The 25,229-nt window shown below is 38.6% G+C and overlaps 1 protein-coding gene and 1 long non-coding RNA gene across 4 annotated transcripts in view; one reads left to right on the top strand and one right to left on the bottom strand.

The window, feature by feature from the left end:
• The window catches only part of FREM1 (FRAS1 related extracellular matrix 1), a 271,046-nt gene that overhangs the window by 61,507 nt on the left and 184,310 nt on the right, over positions 1–25,229 (top strand). The window lies entirely within an intron of this gene.
• The window catches only part of LOC138163202 (uncharacterized), a 75,442-nt gene that overhangs the window by 12,790 nt on the left and 37,423 nt on the right, over positions 1–25,229 (bottom strand). For all 3 annotated transcript variants that reach the window (XR_011168840.1, XR_011168841.1, XR_011168842.1), the window contains exon 2: positions 24,463–24,549. This is a non-coding gene — a long non-coding RNA (uncharacterized lncRNA). The remainder of the gene's footprint in view (positions 1–24,462; positions 24,550–25,229) is intronic.

The raw sequence follows: 25,229 nt of genomic DNA on the forward strand, positions 1-25,229 counted from the left end.
GCCCAACTAATTTTATTTCTCTTATGTTTGTCTTTCTTTGACTTATTTGATTAAGCCCTGCTTAGAAGCTGCCTTTGCTATTGACTTGTAGAATTAGCAGCTGGTGGAAAGAAATAAGACTGTTTATACCTTGCCACTTTGAAAGTTCTCTCACATTCTCCTTTGCTGGCCTGTAGTTCATAGTATCCTTTCAATATGACACCACCTATTTTGTAATCTTAAAAATTTTCTCTGACCCTAATTTTATAATAATAATTAGTATTTTTTTTTTTTACTTTTGGCCATTTCCTTCATCATCATCACTTGACATTTCCCCAGGTTTTGTGTGCAGTTCACTTGGAGTGCGTTAATTGTACTTTTCCATAGAAGCCTTGCTCAGACTAGTTTGTGTGGGAGAAGGAGATTGGATGAAGCCTTCTATTTCCCTCTTTTTTGTAGAGCTGCTTTATCCCTTTCAATTGGGCCTTATTTATCAGGCCTCCTTTCAGAGTTTTTCAAACCTCATCACCCTTCTCTCTGCCTCTTTCTTCCTGTCTGACTCAGAGCAGCCACCTTGCTCTCATTAACATTTTAAAGACATATACATACAAATCCTTTCAAACTTTTTATTTTGGTTGGGAGCCCTATCCACTCTCCTTTTGTTTCTTAGGTGTTTACGGTAGTCCAACCTATGTAGAATCCTTTTTCTATAGGACCAAAAAGATTTGGGGGTTCCCCCTCAGAGAGTAATTGGGTATTGATTCCACAGTCTGGACCTCTTTGACCTTTTGCCAGGAGGGGAAGACTCAATAAGACCTTCTGTCCTCCCTTAGAAATAATGACTAGTGTCATGACAACCTGGACATTTTCCTGGCTTGCTTTGTAGAGAGACTCAGATTAGAAAACAGACTAGGTCTGTCAGATTCAATCAGCCTGGTCTGCCTCAGCTTTACTTTCTTAAGGGGAGTCTTAGAATTTGGATAGAAAAATGCAACTACATCTATGTGATATAGTGGGAAAATCCCTAGATTTAGAATAAACAGAACTGGGTTAAAAATCTCTTTACTTATTTAAATCCTGTCTGATGGACAATTATTTAACCTCTCTGAGTAGCCTCCTCTTCATTATTGTGCTTCAAATTCCTTCTTAGTTCTAAATTCTATGACCTCATTAATCCAAGATCACTGACAGATAGATGAACTTTTTGGATAATTGAAGCTAGCACAATTAAATACCTCAAATTTTCATTTGGGAGGAAAGTCATTCTAAAAGATATTCCATATTTCCCTGCCTTTTAAAATAATATGTCAAAAATAATCTTTTTTTTAATAAGTAACAGTCATTGTTGTAAACATTTGTTATTGTGGTGAATGTAATGATCTTCTAGGATCCCCTCATTTACCTGCCAATTCTGGGTGGTGGACCTGATAACTGCTTTCTTCTTGCCAAGCCTTGGTCTAATCTCTGAGATCAATCCTAATTTTTGGAATATAAGGGACCAGATTATAGTAGTTTTCCGTGTGAAATTGTAAAATCCCTGAGGTCAGGGATTGCCTTTTTTAAATTCAGTTTCATAGCCTTAAACACTTAGGGTAGGTCTTTGTAGTAGCTATTTAAAAAATATTTACTGAATTGAATTGAATCATCTGATTTGACATTAGCCATCATTTTACATTGGCTACTCACTGTATGATTTACTTATATATAATCTTATATATCTTCCTGTGTGGTAACTGGTTTCAACGTTAAGTTATAATTGTGAAATCCTTCCTATAGAGTGAGGTGCCGAAAGGAATGAAGATGTGGGTCCACAAGGATTTTAGGGGACAGATCATTCTGTACAGGTCAAAAGAAGAAGAGATAAATTGCAGCTTGAGATATCCTGCCAAAAAAGTGTCGGGACAACAGTTTGTCATACCTAAAAATAATTGAGAAGCCCACTCTCTTTCAGGAGTTCACATCCCAATTATGATGGAGGAACTCCAAACCTTATAAAATGGAAAGGGTTGGATTGTCCCTTCTAACGTCCCTTCTAGCTCTGTGTCTATGACCTTATAAAGATGATGGTGTCTCAAACCTGGTGATCATCACAACTTCTGGTAATTCACATAGAAACAAAAGACACTACTAGAAGGAATCTAAAAAGAATTGCTGTGTATTATGAAGTCCTAGGCAAGAAATTGAAGACCTTAGGGTCACAGGTGGTGCTTTTGTTATAGATGCTGATGGAAGGCAACAGGAAGAGAAGGGCATTTTGGGAAGTGAACAGTTGGTAAATGAAATAGTGTCTGAGAATGGAATTTTGATTTATGGACCACAATTTAAAATATAAGAATGGTGGACCAGTGATGAAATATACTTAATAAAAACTGATAAAACTATATTATCCTAGAGCATTGCAAATCTAATGAAAAGGACTTTAAACTGAAAAGGAAGGGAAAGAGGGTAAAGAAGTCTTTCTATATATATATTTACTAAGCTAGATAACAGAAAAAGCAACTATAATATAAAAAGAGTAATAGAAATGTTTAAAGACCATTAATAAAGCCCTTAGACTCAGATATCTATATGTAATTGCACACATCATAGGCAACTAGCAAGATTAACTAGAGAGCCTAATAGGAATAAATCTGACATGCATAACATACATATCCCCGAGATCTGATAGGACCCATGATTAGAATATTGCACTGGAACTGTATACAATAATCAAAGGGAGCAGGTTTGGGGAACAAAGCAACACTGTATATTAAGAAAGCATTACTTATATGATGATATCTTAGGAGCCAAAAATAGGAGAAGCATGATATAGAACATTTGGGTGGAGATCAAGGGATGGACAAACAGAAGCAATGTTGTTGTGGGAGTAAACGTTAGCCTACCTGGACAGAAGGAAGAAATAGATGACAACTTCAGAAAACATCACAAACTTAGCATGGAATCATCATATAGGAGTGATGGGAGAACTTCAGTTATTCAGACATCTGATAAAACTCACTCTTCCAGGATTGGAGCAGTTAATAACATTTACCTTATTTTAATGATACTCTTATTCTACAAAAAGTGGAGGAAGCAATGAAAGGGACCTCTATTTTATTCCCAATTGTGACAAAAAAAGACAAAAATGATTGCTGAAGGAGATGTAGTGGCCCTTTGGGTGAAGAGGGGAAAAGGAGGAGTAATCACTGTCTTGGATTTTGAGATAAAAAAAGAGGAGAGCCAGGCATAGTCACAGAATCTGAGATTTAGAATGGACTCCAAAGAGCACATATCTGAACAAGAATCCTTGATATAGCATATGCAACAAGGTCTCCAGCAAAAAGGAACCTATTATGTATTACCGGGGGCATCCCATCCTACTTTTGAATAGCTCTAGTTGCTAAGAAAGCCTACCTTAATTCAAGCCTAAATTTGCCTTTGTAACTTTTACCCATTGTTTCCACTTCTTTTTCCCCTTTATGAAATGGCATCTGTCCTAGATTTTGAGAGAACAGACTTCAAAGTTTTCAGAGACATGATCAGCAGGATCCCATGGCTTAAAATCCTACAGGGAAAGTGAGTACAGGAGGGATGGCATATTGGTTATGGTCCATTTCTGGTACTATGGATCACTCAGAGCCCAAGGTTCAGAAATTCAATTCATTTGGTAAAAAACATTCAACAACCCACAGGTAAAACCATCTCTAAGACCAACAGTCCAAATGGAGGATTGAAACAGGTAAGAGTCACTGACAAGGAAATTAAAAGCAGATGGCAAGGAAGTTTCCTAGGACCTCATAAGCTCCTTGCCAATGCTCATAAATAAAACTTTTTACATCCTCCTCAACCAAAAGACCCACAGCTAGATCACAGATAACTTCAGCGGGGGGCAAAGTAGATCTGCTCCACAATGTCTTGGCTTACAAGAGCTCCAGTTGGAATTATGGGAGCAGGGGGTTAGCTCAAATATTTTTAGTTCTACTACTGGCCTCACCTACAACTGGGAAGCTCTAAGTAATGTAATTCTGAAGACAAACCAAAGATTGCCAATGAGAAGATAAGGGAGATTTGACTGCCCATTTGGAGTTTGGTGAACTCCTCCATTAGCCTTTAACTATAATCTGAATATTGAAGATAAACCGAGTGTCTGCTTGCTCAGATCTCTGCTGATTGGCTAACCCCATCCCCCATTAGACATCCCAGATTTTCTCAGACACAAGAAAAAATTTCATTGGAGATCTTGGAGGGATGGGGTGTGACTGAGGGATGATACTAAAGTCTGGAAAGTGTTAGAGAACGCTAAAATACTCTTAAGTGCTGAGTGCTGTCAAGGAAAAGAAAATATTAGGTGATGTCTATGATGCCTAGCCAGCAGCACTGCTGTACTATGATGTTCTGAGCATGTCAGAGTTGGTCAACACTTTAATGGTACTCATACCATGTATTTTCACATCACCTACATTTACTAATGTTTCTCTTTCCCCTTCCTGTCCCCTTGAGCTTTGCCTTTTTTTAAGACAAAAAAGTTCCAACAAAACTGACCAACACACCAGAAAACCTGATTATATATGGTATTCCAGTCATAGTCCTCATCATTTCAATGAAGCAGGGATAGGGAATTGACTTCTCCTATCTCTTCTTTGGGGCCAAACAAACTTTTTTTTCTCCTGCTTACTTCATTTTGCATTACTTCATTTATGCTCTCCATGCTTCTCTATAGAGAGATTGTATTATTTCTGTCCTTTTTATGGCATAGTAATATTCCATTATGTTCATATATCACAATTTGTTTAGCTATTCCTTAATAGATGGGCAAAAGTGCTGCTATTAAAATTTTAGTGTATATGGGGCCCTTTTTTTTGTCATTGACCTTTTTGGAGTATATGCCTAGTAAGGGATTCTCTGGGTCAAAGGATATGCGTAGTTTAGTCATTCTCTTTGTATAATTTGTTTCCCAGAATGATCAGACCAATTTAAACTCCACCAAGAGGACATTAGTGTGCTCATCTTTCTGCAACCCCTTCAAGATTCGCTCTTTCAATCTTTTGTCATCTTTGCTAATTTTCTTCACGTAAGGTCAAGACTTAGAGCTGTTTTGATCTGCAACTCTTGTTACCAGTGATTTGGAATATTCTCTCATATTTGTAAGTCTTCTTTTGAGTTTGTAAGTCTTCTTTTGAGAACTGTATATTTATATACTCTGACCTCTTCTCTATTGAGGAATGACTTCTGGAATTAAATATTTCTATTAGTTGTCTACATATTTTGGATATAACATCTTTATCAGAGATATTTGACCCAAAGATTTTTTTCCCCCATTTTACCACTTCCTTTCTTATCCTGGTTACATTAGCTTTGTTCATGCAAAAACTTTTCAGTTTCATGTAATTAAAATTATCTATTGTATCTTTTCACTTTCCTCGATCATTTGGTTAAGAATTCAATTCCTATTGTCTTGAGTTTATGATGTTATACCCCATGTACAAAACCATTTTTTTCCTACAAATACCTGTAGTGGTTTTTTTGTTTCATTTTTATCCCCTTTTTTTGCTGTAAAGAAAAAAAAGGCAAATGTTTTCTTATGGTTCCTGCTTTAGCAGCCTGTCTTAGGACACATTAAAAGGGCCTAACCTGGAAAAAAAAAAAAGAATTCAATTCCTAGATATATCTGTGAAAGGGGGATATGACCTGTTTTTCTTCTTTTTTATGGTCTTATCTTTAACATTTAAGACATATCCATTTTGGATTTATTATAATATATTGATGTAAAATTTTGGCTTAAATCTAATTTCTGCCAGACTGCATTCTAATTTCCCCAGTAATTCTTGTCAAAGGAAAGTCTTTCTTAGGAAATTTATGTTCTCAGGTTTATAAAATACTGGATTCAATTATCTCTGATTTTTTCTTGTGTAGTCTTTTTCATTGATCTACTTTTTTAAAAGGAAAAAACCCAGTACCAAATAGTTTCAACAATTATTTCTTTATAATATAGTTTGAGGTCTGAAAACAGTGCTGTTCCCCCTTTATTTCTACTTTTAAAATTATTTCCTTTGATGTCCTATCCTTTGTTTCTCCAAATGAATTTTGTTTTTATTTTGTCTCCCTCCATAAAGAATCCTATTTAGAGTTTGATTGGTATAGCACTAAATCTATAAATTAATTTTAGTAGCATTGTCATTTTTTTATCATTTTGTTAATTAATTATTTAGGAGTTTCCTAATCAAAAGTTTTCACCTTAATCTAGGGTTCTATTTTCCCTATGGAGTACACATCTGATTTTGTAATACAAGTCAAAAGGAAAGCAAAATTTTTTTTTAAAGAGGCATATTGTGGTCTAATAGAATGATGCAGCTCTGATATGCAATACTTATGTGACCTTGAATTCAATTGCCATTCAACCTGAGACTCCATTTTCTTCTCTATTAAATGGAGATAAAAATACCTCCATTATCTATCTCACAGTATTGTTTTGAATATCAGTTCAGATTATATAGCACTGGGCAGTTCTTATTGTACCTTAAAGATAAGCACATAATGTACATAAAGACAGATAGATATAAAGATATATGTGTATTTTATAGCATTAAAAAACAAAACAAAACTGGGGGTGGCTAGGTGGCTCTGTGAATAGAGCGCCATCCCTGGAGTCAGGAGGATCTGAGTTCAAATCCAGCCTTAGACACTTAATACTTACTAGCCATGTGACCTTGGGCAAGTCACTTAACCCCAATCACCCTGCCTTCCCTCCTCCAAAAAACAAACAAACAAAAAAAGGAAAACAAACAAAACAAAACTGGATTAGTGATTCTTTATTATTGGAAATTTCTAGTGAGGAATTTCTTTTACCAGGGCAGATCATTGACTTCTCTTAAATTTAGGGTCTTAGAGAGTTGTCTGGTGAGGAGGGGTAGGGGGATGGTGGGAGGAAATAAGAGGTTAAGCAACTTGCCCAGGCTCTTATAGTCAGCATGTGTCAAAGGCAGGATTGAATGCAGATCTTCCTGCCTCCAAGGCAAGCTCATTGTTCATGCTCTCTCTGAACTTTATAATGTACTTTTAGTAAATGCGTTTATTCTGCAATGCAAGGGATACCTATATGGTAGATTTTCCCAATAATCACTTCTGTTTTTCAACTATACCTTGAAAACTGAACTAGTCTCTTCTGTATCCTTATGGTCCATATTTATTGTCTATAATAACCACCAAAAACATCTACTTTCAGAGTGTTCATCTAAACTTTTTCTGACCTTATTTGATGTCTCTAATATGTATATGTAATTAGCAACATGTTCTAGAGTATTTGTCTAAACATTTTATGACTTTATTTAACATCTCTAATTATAACGTGTCTGTAGTTAGTAACATGTTCTTGGCCTTAGAATATATGACATTTGGGAAATGTTGGTGTTGTAAACCAGGGATATGACTGTGGGAGGATGAGCCAGGCCTGAAAAGGGCAGGCAGACATATAGAATCAGAGAAAAACTAGATGTGGGAAGGGATTGATAAAGGATTACAGCTAAGAGAACAGTATTCTAGGGCAGTGATCTCCAAATATTTTTGACTGTGCATTCTTTACCAGTAAAAAAAAAAAAAAGAGCACTATCACACACACATATACATACGTACACACATAATGCTTTTTGGAGGGGCAATTGGGGTTAAGTGACTTGCCCAAGGTCACATGGCTAGTAAGTGTTAAGTGTCTGAGGTGGGATTTGAACTCAGGTCCTCCTGACTCCAGGGCCAGTGCTCTATTCACTGCACCACCTAGCCACCCCTACACACATACATTTATAAATTATATACATGTAGTTCTATACTAATATATATCTTAAGACATAAAATAGGCATAAAAGGATAAATATGATGGAAACCATGTCTTAAAAATATTACTAAATTTTATTAATAGTTCAGAAAACTTTTTTTTGCTCTCATGAAAGTATCATCAATAATTTTTAATGATGCAAATATAATTGAGTAAGTTTTGTTATTTCTCAAAATCTTTAACACTTTGCAACAACATACTGCAATGTGTTGAAAGTAAATGAACTTATTGAGGGCACCAATTAGTCCCCTGTTTATGAATCTCCTTCTCTTGTCTTAGATCACCTTATAGACCACATATGATATTTACTTTCCTCTGTCAAAAGGACCAAGGTAAGGGCATCAATAGCAATTTGTATTTTCAGTATTGATACTGTTGTTCAGTCACTCAGTGTCCAGCTCTTTGTGACCTCCTGGACCATACTGTCCATGGGGTTTTCTTGGAAAAGATACTAGAGTGGTTTGTCATTTCCTTCTCTAATTTTCAGTATTAATGGCACTTAATTTCTTTTTAATTATTTAAAACCAGCATTTATAATTGATTTCCCCCCAGTTCCCACAGGCATCAATCTCACCTTGTATCCTGTTAATTAGTTCCCCTTGATTTTCTGTGAACAAACCCTGAGACCTGGATAGAACCTGGATCTTACTATTGGCAGGTGGAGGGCACTGATTACATGGGACAGTATCCCACTTACTTAAGGAAGTCAGTTCATTAGAATTCTAAGGTAGAAAGAACAATTGATGAGAATAAACACTATTAATTTATCACGTCAGCTGTTGTTTGAAATATACAGGTAGATATGGAAACACTGATTAGTACCTTAATGCTTATAAATCTTCCTCGACATTGTCTTGTTCTGAATCTCCCCCTTTAACCTGCTCATAAGTCACTAGGAAATCACAAGCTCTCGAAGATGTGGATACTTTTATTTGTGCCTTTGTATACCCAGTACAGTTTTACCAAGATCTACACCTGGGAAACACTGACATGAAAGAACTCCATTACTGCTCTCCTGGCAGAGTGTGAATCACCTTAATGGGAGTGTTAAAGTATACCCTGTAAGGGTCAGATGAAACAGGGAAATCACTATCAGCCTTGAAGAAGATTCTACTGGAGTTTGCATTCAAGTCGGAGCCTGTGCTCTGTGTGAAATCTCTCTCTAAGAGTTATATAATTCAGAATTTGAGTTCCTGATATTCAGGAGTAGGAAGTTCAGAAAGTTCATAGGAAATAATCTGAATCAGTTTTTCAAGTTAACTTTCCAGTGAACCTGTCGTTCTCTTTTTTGACTTGGAAATTTTCTTCTGATCCCCCAATATATTCTGATAATCTTGAGTTACTGAACATACCAAGTAACATAAAAGGAGTTTATAGGAAAAAAGAAACCCCCAGGTAACAAGGATGGGGCTGTGGGGGCTTTGCTGCAGGGCACTGGCACTGGGGTGTTCAGGTGAGGCTTTCTGGGGTATCCCTTTTCCCATTGCAATGGCACAGGTGGTCAGACCACCCTCTGTCTTACCCTGCCTCATTTAACTGCCTTCTTGTCTATCCTATTTTTGCTCCTCATTAAATAATTCCTAGTTATAGCTTTGCACACACTTCTCAGTAGGTTGTAACATTGGTCTAGTTTCCTTTAATTATTTTATTTAAAGCCATTTTTATCCTTCCTCATAGGAGGCAAGAGTAATTAGCCAGAGTACATAGACTTAAAATAGTGAAACTTCCTTGTCTTGTAAAAATGGTGTTTCAAGGCTGAGTCCAAAGGTCCTTGACATGTCAGTGTAACTTCCTTTGGTACAAGTGCAAACATAATTTGAGACTGATTTAAGAGGGTCACAGAAGATTCTTTGGTAAAATGTTTACTGAGGTTTTTATAATTGTCAAGACCCTGTTGGATTAATGAACACTGGCTTGGGGACCAAATAGTAATAGTCCAATTTGTAAATCTTTTGAGTTGTTGCATGTTAATGGAGAGAGGATAGGAGCCATTTTTGTCTCACTTTCTCTTTAATGTACATTTCCTGCTCCTGTAGCTATAAATTGATTTTCTTTGCTTCTCCACTCCCAGTGTTTTGGATATTACTGGCTCACATCAGCTGAGGAATCTTGATATTCTTTTCTGTTATCTCTTAACTTGATATATACTTGGCAAGTTTTCTTTTTCCAGCCCAAGACAGAAAAACATTATTTGTATTCTGGGGAAAATGTTAGGGGAACCACCTCAACTTTCATAAACTGTCTTTAAATCCCAAGTTACTAAAAGATTCTAATGCAGCATTGTCCAGGACTGGCTTTGATGATATTGGATAGTGGTGTTACTCTTTTTAAGGCCCTTTACAAGTCAGTCATTCAATCTAACAAGCTATGTTAAGCTCCTAATTATGAGCAAAGTACCTTGCTAGTCGCTGGGGATACAAAGATGGAAACCTATGTAATCCTTGACTTCAAGGATTTTGCAATCTACTACAAAGGGTGGGAAATGATAATGTAGAATTAAAAAAAATTTTAATTAATGAAAATCTATTTTCTCTCCTTCCCAACTCTCCTCATCTCAGGGAAAAGGAAGAGAAAAAAACAAAATCCTACTAACAAATGTTCAGTAAATCAAAGCAAATTTCTGTATTGGTCATGTCCAAAAATATGTCTCAATCTGTACCCTGAGTCCATCATCTCTCTGTGAATAGGTGGGTGGAATGTTTCATCATGGGATCTCTGCAGTTGTGACTGGTCATTGCATTGATCACAGTTCTTAAATATTTCAAGGATGTTTGTCTTTAAAGTTTTGTTGATAATACATAGATTATTCTCCTGATTCTGATCACTTTGCATGAGTTCATATAAATCTTCCCAGATTTCTGTCAAACAGTTCTTTTCATCATTTCTTCCAGGACAATGCCATTCTGCTTATTAAAATTATACAATAATTTTTCAGCCATTCCCCACTTAGTGGGTACCCCTTTATTTTCCAGTTCTCTCCCAAAACAAAAAAGAAGCGTTATTAATATTTTTTGCACATGTGGATCTTTTTCTTCTTTCTTTGATCTCTTTGAGGTATAGACCTACTAGTGGTATTACTGGGTCAAAGGGCATGCATAGTTTAGTAACTTTTTGGACATAGTTCCAAATTGCTTTCCAGAATGTCTGTGACAATAACAGCCCTATCAACAGTGTGTTAATGTACCTATTTATTCATATTTCCTCCAACATTTGTCATGTTCTTTTTTTTTTTCATTTTTGGCAATATGATGGATGTGAGTTAAAACCTCAGAGTTGCTTTAACTTTCATTTCTCTAATTATTAGTGATAATTTTTTCATATGCCTATAGATTATTTGTATTTTTTACTTTGAAACCATTCATAGATAATAGGATGTGATGGCACAAAGAAGAGCAGATTAAGACAAAGTGCTCTGGGAAAATTTGAGGAAGGAACATAGGATAGGGTTATTAGCTGGAGGAGATCAGTCAATAAGCCTGATGATAACCTTTTATAGCGCTTCCTATGCATGTGAGCTTTACAACAACCCCGTGAGGTGGGTCCTTTAGGTTTTATTATACTCATATTAATATATGGGGAAACTGAGATTATATTAAGTGAAGGCTTATGGAGGAATGGCAATCTGACCTGAAAAGAGAGAGTTTTCCATGTAGAAATGGGAAGGGAATAGAGTCTAGGCACAAGGTCAGCTTGAGGGAAGAAAAGTATCTAAGTAGATGAGGGTAGGATGGGGAACAATGAGCAGTCTAGTTTGGTTGGAGTTGGCAATGGTGTGTATGGAATGTTTCTTTTCATCAATGACCTCCTGGCGGTATATGCCTACCAGTGGAATCTCTGGGTCAAAGTGTATGGACATTTTAACCACTTTATCTGCATTAATTCCATGTTTTATGAGCATATGAGGTAAAAAACAAAATAGTCCCTGCCCTTAGGTTGCTTATATTCTATAAAGAATACAATAGAAATTATATACAGCATGTATGCATGTGTGTATATGCATGTATACATACATGCACATGCTATGTATATATGTGTACGCACATATATTTTATATATACACATACATGTATATGTATATACTGCATTTGGAAAAAGAAGATGCGTCCAAATCCATACTCTACTACTTATTGCCTATATGACCTTCAAGAAGTCATTTAATCTCTAAGAATCTAGGTGGTATAATGGGAAAGCTTTGGGCCTAGAGTCAGGAAGATCTGGGCTCAAATCCCACCTCAGATACTTACTAGTTGTATGACCCTGGGCAAGTCACTTAACCTGCCTGTCCCAGTTTTCTCAGCTGTAAAATGTGGATAATAATAGCCTATATTAATAGTGCCTATTTTACAGGGTTGTTGTGAGGATCAGATGAGATAACATTTGTAAAGCACTTAGTACCGTTCCTGGTTCATAGTGGATACCTAATAAATGATTATTTCCTTCCCTTTCTGGGTCTCAGTTTTCTCAGCTATAAAATCAAGGGCCTAGACTAGATTATTTTTAGGATCTCTGGTTTTAACTTTATGATCTTAATGTATGTAATTAAGTAAATTCCAAGTCACAATATATACTGACTATTGTGATATGGCCACCTTTATCCCCTTTAAATTCTTACCAGAACATGCTTGTTGGGATAATACCATTCTAATATGGCAGTCATGCTGGTGCCTCTAGACCTTGTCTATGTTCTGTTGGTTCCTCCGTTGGGCTGAGCTAATGCCCCATTGCTACCCAGACATCATAGCTCTACTGGGAACCAGCCCCCTAATTAAGCTACCAGACAAAACCCTCAGAAGGGCCCCCAGAAGGAGACACCCTGCTAAGGTCTCTGTTTTCCAAAGTTGTCACTTGGTTTCAGTATCCATGGTGGCACTTCTAAAATGCCACCTTTTCAATATTTGCTTCCTGTTTTCCCCACTGTTTTTCTTCTCCCACTTAAAATAAACACAAACACTTGCAAACTTCCGAAGCCTCTAGCAGCTGCCAACAGGCTGGCTTGGGTGTTCCTACCTTAGTGGTGCAGATTGCCTTGGCAGACTGTTGAAAGTTGTTGTGACTTAAGGAGCAGCTGGTTTTCAAGAAAGAAACAAAATATATATCTATATATCTATATTTTCCCCCATTTATCTTTTTGCTTGAAGTTTTAAGATCATTCCAGTCTGTGTTGGGTAAACTTCATCTTTAAATAGCCACCAGAAAACAATCTGGCTCTCCTGCCAGACCTATTGGCCTACTCTGCCTGAATTCTTGGGACCAAGTAGCTGCTGGATTTCCAGTGCCTTCTGATATGATTGAATCTTCAATGATGCTCTGTAGTCTACTAAAGAAAGTCCAAACTCAGTCTGGCATTTCAGTTTTGGCCCCAATAAGAGCTAACATTTATGCAGTATTTTAAAGTTTCCAAAGTACTTTAATTATGATATCTCATTTGATCCTCCCAACAACCTCATGAGAGAGGTGCCATTATTATCCCCATTTTATAGAGGGGGAAGGAAACTAAAACTGAGAGAACCTAAGTCAGTTGCCTAGGGTTGCACAGTATCTGTGGAAGGTTTTGAACTGAGGTCTTCCTGACTCCAAGTCTAGTGTTATATTCATGAAGCAACCCTGTCTTCCTTATCTGTTGATGAACACTGCCTATAGAATAATAGACTTAGACATAGAAGGGCATGGTTGATGTTCTAACCCTGAGTATGCCACTTCACCTCTTGTTCTCCTGACAGCCATGATTATAAGTTGGAGAACAGGCACTGACTTTCATTGGTAGGAGTTTCTTCATCCTGAAGTTCCCTAGACCAATAAAATCATAGATCCAGTCCCCAGGCCTGAGGTATGGAAACAAGAGTCACACCCAGTTCTCCTGACTTTAAGAATAGTGATCATCTTTCCAGCATGTCTGTCACACAGCTCTCCCAGGAATGTTTCAGGGAGTGACCTCAGAACAGAGCAAAGGTAAAAGCTCACATGGGAGTAGAGTATATGACCTTAGTTTCTATAGCATAGGAACTAACTGAGCCAACCAGCCTTAGCAAAGTACAATGATGCATAACGACTGGACCCACTACAAATTTATGGTATATAATCTCAGTAGAGCCCTCATTGTGGCTAGGCAGTCCTTTTTGACCTCTCTAATGGATTCGCTCTCCCACTTGCCACAGCGACATTTTCCAAACCCTTTTTCATCCTTCCTTCTGACTTCATCATTCAATGGAAATTGCTCTCTCCAAAGTTACCAATGATCCTTCCCTCCCTCAAATTAATTTGTTATTTATTTTAAACATTCTTTTCTTTTTAAATTTTGAGTTCTGAATTTTCTCCCTCCCACCTACCCTTCCCCCACCACTGAGAAGGCAAGCAATATGCAGAAGCATGTAAAACATTTCCATATCAGCCTTATTTCAAAAAAGCAAAAAAAAAAAACAAAGAAAATGAGAAAATTATACTTTAGTTTGCACTTAGAGTTCATCAGTTCTTTCTCTGGAGGTAGATAGCATTTTTTTTTTTCATCATGGGTTCTTTGGAATTGTCTTCCATCATTGTATTGATCAGAGTAGCCAAGTCTTTCACAGTTGATCATTATTAAACATTGCTGTTACTGTGCAAAATGATCTTCTGGTTCTTCTCACTTCACTTTGCATCAGTTCATATAGATCTTGCCATATTTTTCTGAAACCACTCCCCTTATCATTTCTCATAGCACAACACCAATGATCTTGTAATTGTTAAATCTGATGGCCTTTTCTTACTTCTCATACAGCTTGATGTCTCGGTAGACGTCAACCTTGTCCATCACCCTCTTCTTGATATTTTGGTTGCTCTAACCTGGTTCTTTTCCTCCTTGCCTGCCAGCTTTCTCTCATTCTCCTTTGATGGATCTCCATCCAGGTCATTGGGACCCTTTTGTTTTTGCATCCCCACCGAGTAGCACGATGTCTTGTAGAAGCTTACATTTGCTGAATGAATGAATCAATGCCAGTCAGGATGAAAGCTAGTCTGTAATTACTGTGTGCCAGGGAATACAAAGAGAGGCAAAAATGTGGTCCCTTGCCTTCAAAGAGCTCACATCCTAATGAAGGAAACAACGAGCTAATAACCGTACATACAAGATATGTACAGTGGAAAGAGAAGGTAATCTCAAGGGGAGGGTGTTGGGAGAGGAGAGACAGGAAAGGCCTGCAAAATAGGGGATTGATCTGAGTCTTGAAGGACGTTCCAAGGAAGACAGGAGTCAGAGGTAAGGTGGGGGAACAGTTCAGCTATGGGGGACAGCCAGCTAGTTCAAATGCATGGGGTCAGTAAATAGAATATCATGGCACATAGACCAGTATAGCGGAACAGTGAAGTGTGTAGATAGGAGTAAAGTATACCAAAAAAATGGAAAAGGCAGAAAGGGGGCAGATAGTGAAAGGCTTTAAATGTCATGCAGAAGACTTTATATTTGATCCAGGATCAAAAATTTAAAATGTCTTCTAATCAATTCTGCTATGGGAAAGGCCATGAAAATTTAGCTATTATCTCTGCCTCCTCACTCCCTCTATTCTCCCTCCCCCACCTTCTTCCCTAGGGCACTGGTCTACTTCAAAGTATGTTCTCCCAACTCCAGAGTCCCATTGTAAAACAAGGTCAGTGGCTGTAAAAGTACTGCTAATTTGAGGTTAAAAAGAATGTCATGTTGAAAAATAGAAGTTCTTTACATTTCTCCTGGAAACAGTTACCTTGCTTCTTGACAGTAAGCAGATATACATCTATAAAAACACAAAAACTCATCACGAATCCCTTGGCCCCTGGGGCAGAATCTGCCAGGAAGATCTGAATGTGTTTACTTGGCCAAGGTGACTTCTATTAGGCTAGAAATCAATCTCAATTTAAAAGGAAAGTTCCTTTAATAAATATTTGTTTATACTTGTACATTGCTTAAAGATGTTGGTCATTTGAAAGTTCAGGGCTTTCAGCAGCACGATAAAGAGTGGTCACCCAGATTCTAAGATTGGGGCAATCCAAGCACCCTAAATTTATTTTGACTCTGTGTTCTGAGGGGGTATGGAAACAGAACTTGATTAAACAAAGGGAAGGAGGAATTCCATGTGCCCACAGATTTCAATGGTTTCCTTTCAGCTTCCCGAGGTCCCTACTTAGGGGCTGTTGCTGGCTGGGGTTAGCTTTGTGTCATAGAGCACAAGACCTGGAATCAGGAAGTTCTGGGTTCACATGGCAGTTTTGCCATCTCCATGACCTTAGGTAATTCACTTAACCTATCTGGTTCTCAGTTTCCCCATCAATGAGGCAATTTAACTAGATGACCTCTGAAATCTTTCCCACTTCAAAATCTACGATTTCATTTGTTGTTATCATTCATTTGTTTCTGTCATGTCTGACTCTTCATGACTCAGTTTGGGGTTTTCTTGGCAAAGATACTGGGATGGTTTGCCATTTCCTTCCAGTTCATTTTATAGATGAGGAAACCAAGGCAAACAAGGAGAAGTGACTTGCCCAGGGTCACACAGTAAGTGCCTGAGGCTGGATTTGAACTCAGGTCTTCTCGACTCCAGGCCTGTTGTTCTGTCTACTACTCCATGTAGCTGTGTTAATTTCATTAATTTGAAAAAATAACTTCCTTTACATGGTAGGGATAAATGCCCAGGCAGTTTAATGCTAGAAAGTGAAAACCTTATCCATCCATCATCTAGTTTACATACCTTGTGTCACAAGAGAAGAATCTAAAGTTCAGAGAAGGGATGGGACTTGTCCAAGATCACACAGCTACTAAATAGAAAGACTGGAATTTAAACCCAGGCCTTCTGACTCTATATCCTAATATCTTTGCCCTATACCATGCTGCTTCTAATCAATGAACAGAAATGTTTTTGCAATGACTTATTTAGGATGGTACTAGTGTGCAGTGAGGTATTTGAAAGTGTCCTAGATGAAAACCATATTATAGGTCCTATGACTTAGGGGGAACAAAAAGGGAAAAGGTAGAGAATTTTATCATATATTTTACTGAGTTTCATCACTAGGACCCTAGAATTGTCTAGGCATAATTCTTATAGGTCTGACTGAATTGCAGCAGTTCTTCAAAATATGTCTTGGGACCTACCATATATACTACCATTCTCCAGGTAACCATGGGTCCTGATCTGAGTTGCTACAGGACATAGTCTGGTCTTCTGACAGAAAGTAATTGATAGGACCTGGTCTTGTAACTGGATCTCTAAATCGAAACATCACAGCTACTCAAAAGAGGATTATTTTGCATAGACTCTTTGTGTTAACAGGGATAATTCTGCACTTAAAGGGTTGGGATTTGGGGTAAAGGAGATGAAGAACCTAGTTTTATGTAATCTCTTGAAGAAGGAAGGTGGTAGCGCACTGGGTCCAAGTTCAAATCCAGACTGAGACAGTAACTGTGTGACCCTGGGTAAGTCACTTAACCTCTGTTTGCCCCAGTTTCCTTGTCAGTAAAGTTGAAGATAATAATAGCACCTACCTTTCAGTGTTGTTGTAAGGATCAACTGAGATAGTTTGGAGAGTCCCTAGCCCTGTGCCTTGCACATAATAAGTGCTATATAAATGTTATAAAAATGATAAAATTTTATTATTTTACTTTGTTGCGTCTCATTGTCTATTGCATGACCCTGAACAAGTAACCTAATTTCTCTGTCTCAGTTTCCTTATGGGTAAAATGAGGAGGTTCCTCTTGATGGGCCGTAAAATTCTTTTTAACTCTAAATCTATTATTTTGTGGTTTTATGAACTCACACAAATCCTAGGATACTCTAGGTCATCACAGTTATGAAACAAAGCTCCACATGAATGGATTCTCATTCAAACGCTGAAGTTTTCATCCATTTTTCCAGATGTGTTCCACCTTTCCTTGACCTGATTCTTCACATCAAGCAACTTAGTGGTTATAGCAACCAAAGAGATGTCCAGTCACAGAGGGTGAGGCTTGAGCTGGGTTTTAAAGAGAAGCTGAGAAGCAGAAGTGAGCCGAGAGAGCTTTTCAGGGATGGGGACAGCCAGTGCAAAGTTGGGATATGGAGTGTTATGCATGATAAATGGCAAGGACACAGTGTAGATAGGATCATTCACTCAGCAAATCTTATTGAGCATCTGTTATGTGTCCGGCACTGAGTCTGACATGAGAGAGATTCATGACAGACCAATTGTTTTCAGTCATGTTCGTGTCTGACTCTTCATGACCCCATTTGGGGTTTTCTTAGCAAAGACACTTGGAATGGTTTGCCATTTCCTTCTCCAGCTCATTTTACAGATGAAGAAACCGAGGCAAACAGGGTCACACAGCTAGTAAGTATCTAGATTGGATTTGAACTCAGGTCTTCCTGACTCCAGGTCTGGCACTTTATCTTGCTGTGCCACCTACCTGCCCCCCAAGGTGATACAAAGAACTGTAAACCTTAGTTTCTGCCTTCAGGGAATATATTCTATGAAATGATAAATTCAGAACTCATGTTTGGGTCCCCTGAATCCAAGTTCAGGGCCCTCTCACTATACCCTGTTCTCTCCCCCCATTCATTCACATAGCCTTGTTGAATTGAAATTTGACACTTAGGACCCTACCTAATTAAGACCAGTGCTCCTTAATCAGCAGACATCATTTACAAGCATTTTCATTTGGTCTATTATTTTTAGATGACTGCTGTGGATTAGAAGCATATGTGATATTAATCTCAAGTAAAAATGAGAATCGGGAGACTGCTAATTCACCAGTTTAAATGAAATCCAATTGTATAAAATTATAGGTTAAAAAAAGGGGAAAGAGAAATTATCAGCACATCACAAAACCAACGGTGAGCCGTGTTCCCTGACAAGGCATCTGCAGACTCTCTGTTTACTTATCCCAAATGGGGGTGGGACAGGAAGATCAGCTTGCTGTCCTGCCACAGTCTAGCACTATCAGTTTCTGTGATAAAGGCAGCTCCTTTCTTTCCTGGAATAAACAAACTTTCCTTAGGCCTCTGCAGAAGGAAGCTTCTTGGTCACATCAGGTCACATTTGTATGCTTTCTTAGGCGGGTGGAGGAGTGGAAACAGAGAAAAATCATGGGTCAAGAATGAAGAAGGTCAATGGGTCAATTATTTGTTACCAGAAATGAGAATGTCTCTAAGTTAGTGGACAAAGATGGGACCACGGACTGAGATCCTATGGTACCCAGTCTAACGTCCTTGTTGCCATCTGCTTGTATCCATTAATTTGGGAAACCTTTAATGGAAAACTTTTTATGGAAGTAAGAAAAACAGTGTTGGTGACTGTGCATTTTTGTCATTGTATTTCTAGAATATACAACAGTGGACGACAGATATTAGGCACTTACATTACTTGTCCAACCAATGGTTGAATTTTACCAAATGTTTACCAAAATGTGAGGCTGTTCTAGGTTGAATGAATGTTAATGAACCTTCAGTTATAAAATTAAGAAATAAACCTACTTCAAAGATCCCATAGCAAGCCTGAGCCTTAAAAAAGAAAATTTGAAGTTGAATGCACAGGAAGAAAACCTTGCTAAACTTATATAGTTACAAGAGACACTTTTGCTCCTAGATGGCTAATCCATTCTGTTTCTCTTTAACAGAAATATTATCTAACATTAACCTGGTCAATTTAATTTTCCACTTTTTCAATTGTACTTTGAATTAATGAGGTTTACTTATTAAGTACTATTTATTATATGCCAGTCTTTGGGCATACACTGATGAAAAATAACAAAATCTTCAAGGAGTTTATGATCTGATAATGATAAAAATAAAATTTACAAAGGACTTTATATATGTCATCTCATTTTAATACCTAAACAATCTTGGGAGTTAGGTGTTATTATTACCCCCTTTTTATAGATGAAGAAACTAAGGCATACAGTGGTTAAGTGACTATCCCAGGGTCACACAGCTAGCAAATGTCTCAGCAGAATTTGAACTCAGGGCCTCCAGATTCCAGGTCCAGCACTCTGTCCATTGTGCCATACTTTCTTTATGTGCTATTGATTATCAAGAATGTGTTTGACTTTTGTGATGCTTTCTGGTTTTTTTTTAATGAAGGGATGCAACTTGGGGAAATAAATTTTTTTCTTCAGTTACAGGAAATGTAGTTTTGGGGGATTTGGTAGATAGTGAGACCCCAGGTCATTGCTGTGAAGCTGATCCATAGTGATACAGCTCAGCTCTCATGGAGCCCAGTACCATTCTGTGCCTTTGCTGACTTTCTGAGGGAGCAATTGCTTCATCCTTTCTGTGAGGCTAAACTTTTAAATTTGAAGCAGTCCTCTGAGCACTAAAAGGGCCTAAATTCCTATTCCTCAGAGATGAATGCTTAAACTAGATTCTCTTATAATATGAACTGTGGCATACTGGTGGTGGCTGGGGGTGTGGAACTGTTAAGAGAAAAGAGGAGGAACCAGGGATCTCTGCTACAGAGTTGTCTGCATAGTGTCCCTCCCATTAGATTATAACAAGCTCCTTGAGAGCAAAGACTATGTTTGCCTTTCTTTGTGTCCCTAGCCCTCAGTGCAAGGCTTGGCACATAGTAAACAGCAAGCATCTATACATCACTGACCGTGTGCCAGGCCCTGTCATAAGTGTTTTACAGATACAATCATTTTATCCTCACACAGGTACTATTATTATCCCCATTTTACAGATGGGGAAACTGAGGCAAGCAAAGGTTGTGCTTGTCTAAGGTTATACAGTGACTCAGTGTCTGCTGCTGAATTTGAACTCAGGTCTTCCTGTCTAAGAGCCCAGTGTTCTATCCACTGTTCCCATCTTGCTGCCCATCCCCATACTAACATTGTGAACAAGAGAAGACATTTAGATTAAGTGAAGTATTCAACTGGAAACCTTTGTTGCCAAATGTTTTTACCCCCCCCCCCAAAAAAAAATAAATAAAATGAAACTGCTCCATGGAAATAACTTTCTTTATAAATGAAGTGCCATAGAATGATATGTGCTGAGACAGAGGCCCAAGGATATTAAGTGACCTGTCCATAGTCATCCACAGAATGGGTGAGGCAGGATTCGAACCTTGGGCTGCAGAACCAGTTCTCTTTTCAGTATGCCACAGTTTATACTCAATTACTGGGCTTCCCAGCTTTGTAGGGAATGCTTGGGATGTAGACATCTCTACCTATGTTCTGTGTTTTGTATCATGGAGCTAGACAAGGAAATGAAAGAAGGCAGTGCTGCAATGTTACAGAATGGGAATTTAAGATCTTCCCTGCCCCTGGGCCCTTTGATTGGCTTAAGGGCACCTGGAACCTGTGGGAGGAGGCTTGTTTCTCAGGAGATACTTTGTGATTGGGCAGTGGGTCAAGAGGGTTGTGACATTCTCTGAGCCAGGAGAAAGCTATATAAGCCCTAATATGAGGCTTTTCTTTGGGGCTCACTTTGATAAGTGTTGTGTGATTTGACCAGATGAGACTCTAGGCAGCCGCTGAGCCCCCTGGCTTTGAAAAACCCAGATGTTGATGCTTCCCTCTCTGGTAACTGTGACTAGGTATGGATGTAATGGTCACACAGTTGGAGGCCTGTCTGCTTGAAACGATTCTCTGTCTTCTTGTAACTTCTGCTTGTAACCTGTCTGTATACTCTGAAGTTTGGGGTGCTGACCTTTTCCCCCTGAACTACGTAAATGATATGTTTGATTGATTAAAGCAAGATTAACCCATTTTGAGTAGCTTTCCTTTAGAAAAGCAGATCGAAGAACCTGTGCTGGCAGCCACCCTGGGGATGCGAGGGTGCTTGCTGCTATATGCAAGTAGTACCCAAAATGCATTTCCTTCTCAGTCACCTCTTTAATCCTCTGACTAGTAGGTATTCATCCCTCTTTGACTACTTTTTTTTTTGGAGGGGGGAGGGCAGGGCATTTAGGGCTAAGTGACTCACCCAAGGTCACATGGCTAGTAAGTGTTATGTGTCTGAGGCTGGATTTCAACTCTGGTCCTTCTGACACCAGGGCTCTATTCACTGCAACACCTAGCCATCCCTCTGACTACTTTTCAATGGATTTAGCCACCTAGCATTCTTAAACCTACTTTTCATAGTTGAATTAGAGCACATGGACTAGGTGGTATCATAAATAGAGTGCTGGACGTGAGTCAAGATGACTTGAGTTGGAATTCTGCCTCAGACATTTAGTAGCTGTGTGGCCCTGGGTAAGTCATGCAACCTTTCTGGCTCTTAGTTTTCTCATCTGTGAAATTAGGGGGTTGGATTTAGTCTATTCTAGTTCAGAATCTATGATCCTGTGAAGTCAGATTTGCCTGAAGTTAGGAGAGAGCCCCTTCTACACACGGGAATTGACCCTGGTTTCTCTATGGTCATGTCTTATTAGCTGGATGTCGTAACATAGGTCTCATGAGCTCATGGCTTCCAAACCTACCCAGTCCCTGGTTATGTCCCTGTGCTAACTTTGAGCCTGGATTTACAGGATATAGAGACGTAGCTGATACAGCCAGGACTGGCCTGGGCATGGATTGTCCACATGTCACCTGAGAACTGGACTTATTAAGTTTGGGGGGGGGGGCTCATCATCAGTCTGGCTGCAGGATAAAGAATATTCTACCTGTAGAAACTCTTAGAAACAGTATTAAATTATGGTGGAATGACAAAATGCCACAGAGCCTGGCATATTTTTTATTGATTGACTGATCAATTTTTATTGATTGATTGATCATAAAACTGGAGCCAGAAGGGGCCTCAGAGGCCATCAGTCCAACTCCCTTATTTTATAGTTGAGGAAACTGAGACACAAGTGGATTGAGTGATTTATCTAGGGCCATACAGGTAGTTTCAGAACAGGAATCTGAACTCAGGGCATATGACTCTTTCCTCTGTACCACAAGAGGGCAAAGATGATTTTATTTTTGTCTTTGTATCTATAGGGCTTGGCACATAGTATCCACTTAATAAAAGCTTGGTGACTCAGTGGGAGGTAGAAGGAGGAAATAACAGTGCCATGAGGTGCTGAAGCATGAACATAGACTTTGGGGAGGCAGTATTGGGCATAGGAATGGACAGTACCTTGGAAGTCAAGAGCTGGGCTCGAGATCCACCTTTCTCAGTTACTTATGGCTTGACCTCATTGCTCAGCCTTGAGGGAATAGGAGCTGTTCAGTCATTTTCAGTCATGTCTGGCTCTTTGTGACCCCTTTTGGGGTTTGCTTGGCAAAGACACTGGAGTGGTTTGCCATTTCCTTTTTCAGCTCATTTTACAGATGAAGAAACTGAAGCAGAGTTAAGTGACTTGTCCAGGGTCACACAGCTAGTAATTATCTGAGGCTAGATTTGAACTCAGGAAGATGAGTCTTCCTGATTCCAGACCAGGCATTCTATCCACCGTGCCAATCAGCCACTCTGGGAGAAGTAGACATCCCATTTCAAGCTTATCACATCACTGTCATTGGTGATACTTCTGTATTCTTTATCTGTATGTGATAGAATTCTGACTGGAATACAAAGTCCATAGCCTGCTGAAATCTTTACATCCTTAGTAGACCTCTGTTTAGATCTTGAAAGAGAAAACCTCAAGGGAAGGAACAAGATTGTACAATGGACAGAACTACTGCCTTCCTTAGAGGAGGTTACTGCCAGAAGAAAAGAATGGCATGTACAGGTTTTGATTTTTGTAGTTTGTTTCTCAAAAGCAGAAATCACTTTCTGAAATTGTGTGTATTGATGGGTGGGAGAAATTATTTAAAATAATCCCCTACTTCCACATTACCCAAGAAAGCTTTGATAGATTTGAGGAGGGGGGCTGTAAGAAAGAAACCTCAGGCTGGTCCACCATGATCATCTCCCAAATGCTAAAGGCAGAACTCAGAAAATACAAATTACTTCAAATAAGGCGGGTACTTTTAGAGGATCAAGGGATGTTAGAACTGGATGAAACGTTAGTGGTCATCTGATCTAACCCTCTCCTATTACAGAGGAAAAACTGAGTGCAACTGAGGCGAAGTGTCTTGGTCAAAGTTATGTGTGTGTTAAAGGGCCAAGTTGTGATATGAATCCAGTGAATCTTTCTCCAAACCCAGTAGCTCATTCCAATGCAACACCTGGACCAAAGTGGACCAAGAGCCTCCCCAGACTTGGGCTCCTTGGTTTAAGTTTGTGGTTCTTTAAGAAAAAAATTGATTTAGGAAAAATAACTTCTATACCTCAAATAGTTCTTATAAAAACAGCATTTGGGATGAGTTGGTTATAAGCGAATCAGGAACATATGATTCTATTTCTAAGTGAATACACATGGAATAATAAAAAAAAAAGGTTAGAATAGAAATGTGGTTGGCATATTTTGCCATGATACAAATACTGCCAGACCTTAATTGTTTCATGCTTGTAGAATTTAGGAGAATTTCTTTTCTCACTGATGATTGCTCTAGTGACCATGACCAAGGAAGGGCATTATCACATTATCATTTTTAAAAATCTTATTGAAGAATTTTAACTCTTCTGACTTTTAAGTGTATTCCATCTAAAGGGTTCTTCCTTGAGCTTTTTAGAGAGGATGTCACAGACAATGGGGATAGGGACTAGATGTGTGATTTTATTGATGTAGCAGAACTCCCTTGAGAGGAATTCCCTCTATGAGGGCAGTTTAGCGCTTTCTCGGCAACTTAGTCTTAGAAAGCTGTCTAGAATACAGAGTGATTTTGCCCAAGTGCTTACCTGAGATTACACAGTCAGTTTGTGTCAGTAGTGGGACTTGAGCATAGATCTTCCTGGCTTGAAGGTCAATCACAAAGATGATGAAATCTGAATAAAAGTACAGCCATAAGGCACATCTATTAGTGGTTTATTCTGACATTTGATTAAAAAAATCAACAGGGGTGGCCAGGTAACTCAGAGAGTAAGAGCACTGGCCCCAGTGTCGGGATGACCTGGGGATCGAATCTGGGCTCAGACACTTAGCACCCACCCAGAAGCACCTGGCCATGTAACCTTGAGCAAGTTACTTAACCCCAATTGCTTAAAAAAAAAAATCAACAACACAAGCACTTCACAACCTGGCCCTTCCTACCTTGCCTGTATTTTTTACTTTACTGCCCTCAACATACTATGATTTAATGACACAGACTTCCTTGATGCTCCTTAAACACATGAAACTCCATGTCCTGATTCTGGGTCTCCTCACTTACTTTGGCCTATTCCTGGAACAGTCTTCCTCTCGATCTCGATCTCTTGGCTTCCCTGGCTTCCTTCAAGAATCAAATGTCACCTTCTGCAAGAGGACTTTTCATGTATGACATCCTCCTGTCTCCCCACTACTGCTAGTGCATTCCCTCTGAGTTACCTTCCTTTTATACTGTATATATCTTGTATCTAGTTATTCCCATATCCAGGGATGGTGTTTCTGCTATATCCATAGTAGGTTAGTGACCAGATGCAGGAGAAAATATCGCACCTCAATAAATACCTGATGAAGATGATGATGA

Source organism: Petaurus breviceps, unplaced genomic scaffold (assembly GCF_028583685.1).
Source record: "Petaurus breviceps papuanus isolate PSGF00001 unplaced genomic scaffold, PetGlider_PUasm1.0 187, whole genome shotgun sequence".
Taxonomy (NCBI): Eukaryota; Metazoa; Chordata; class Mammalia; order Diprotodontia; family Petauridae; genus Petaurus; species Petaurus breviceps.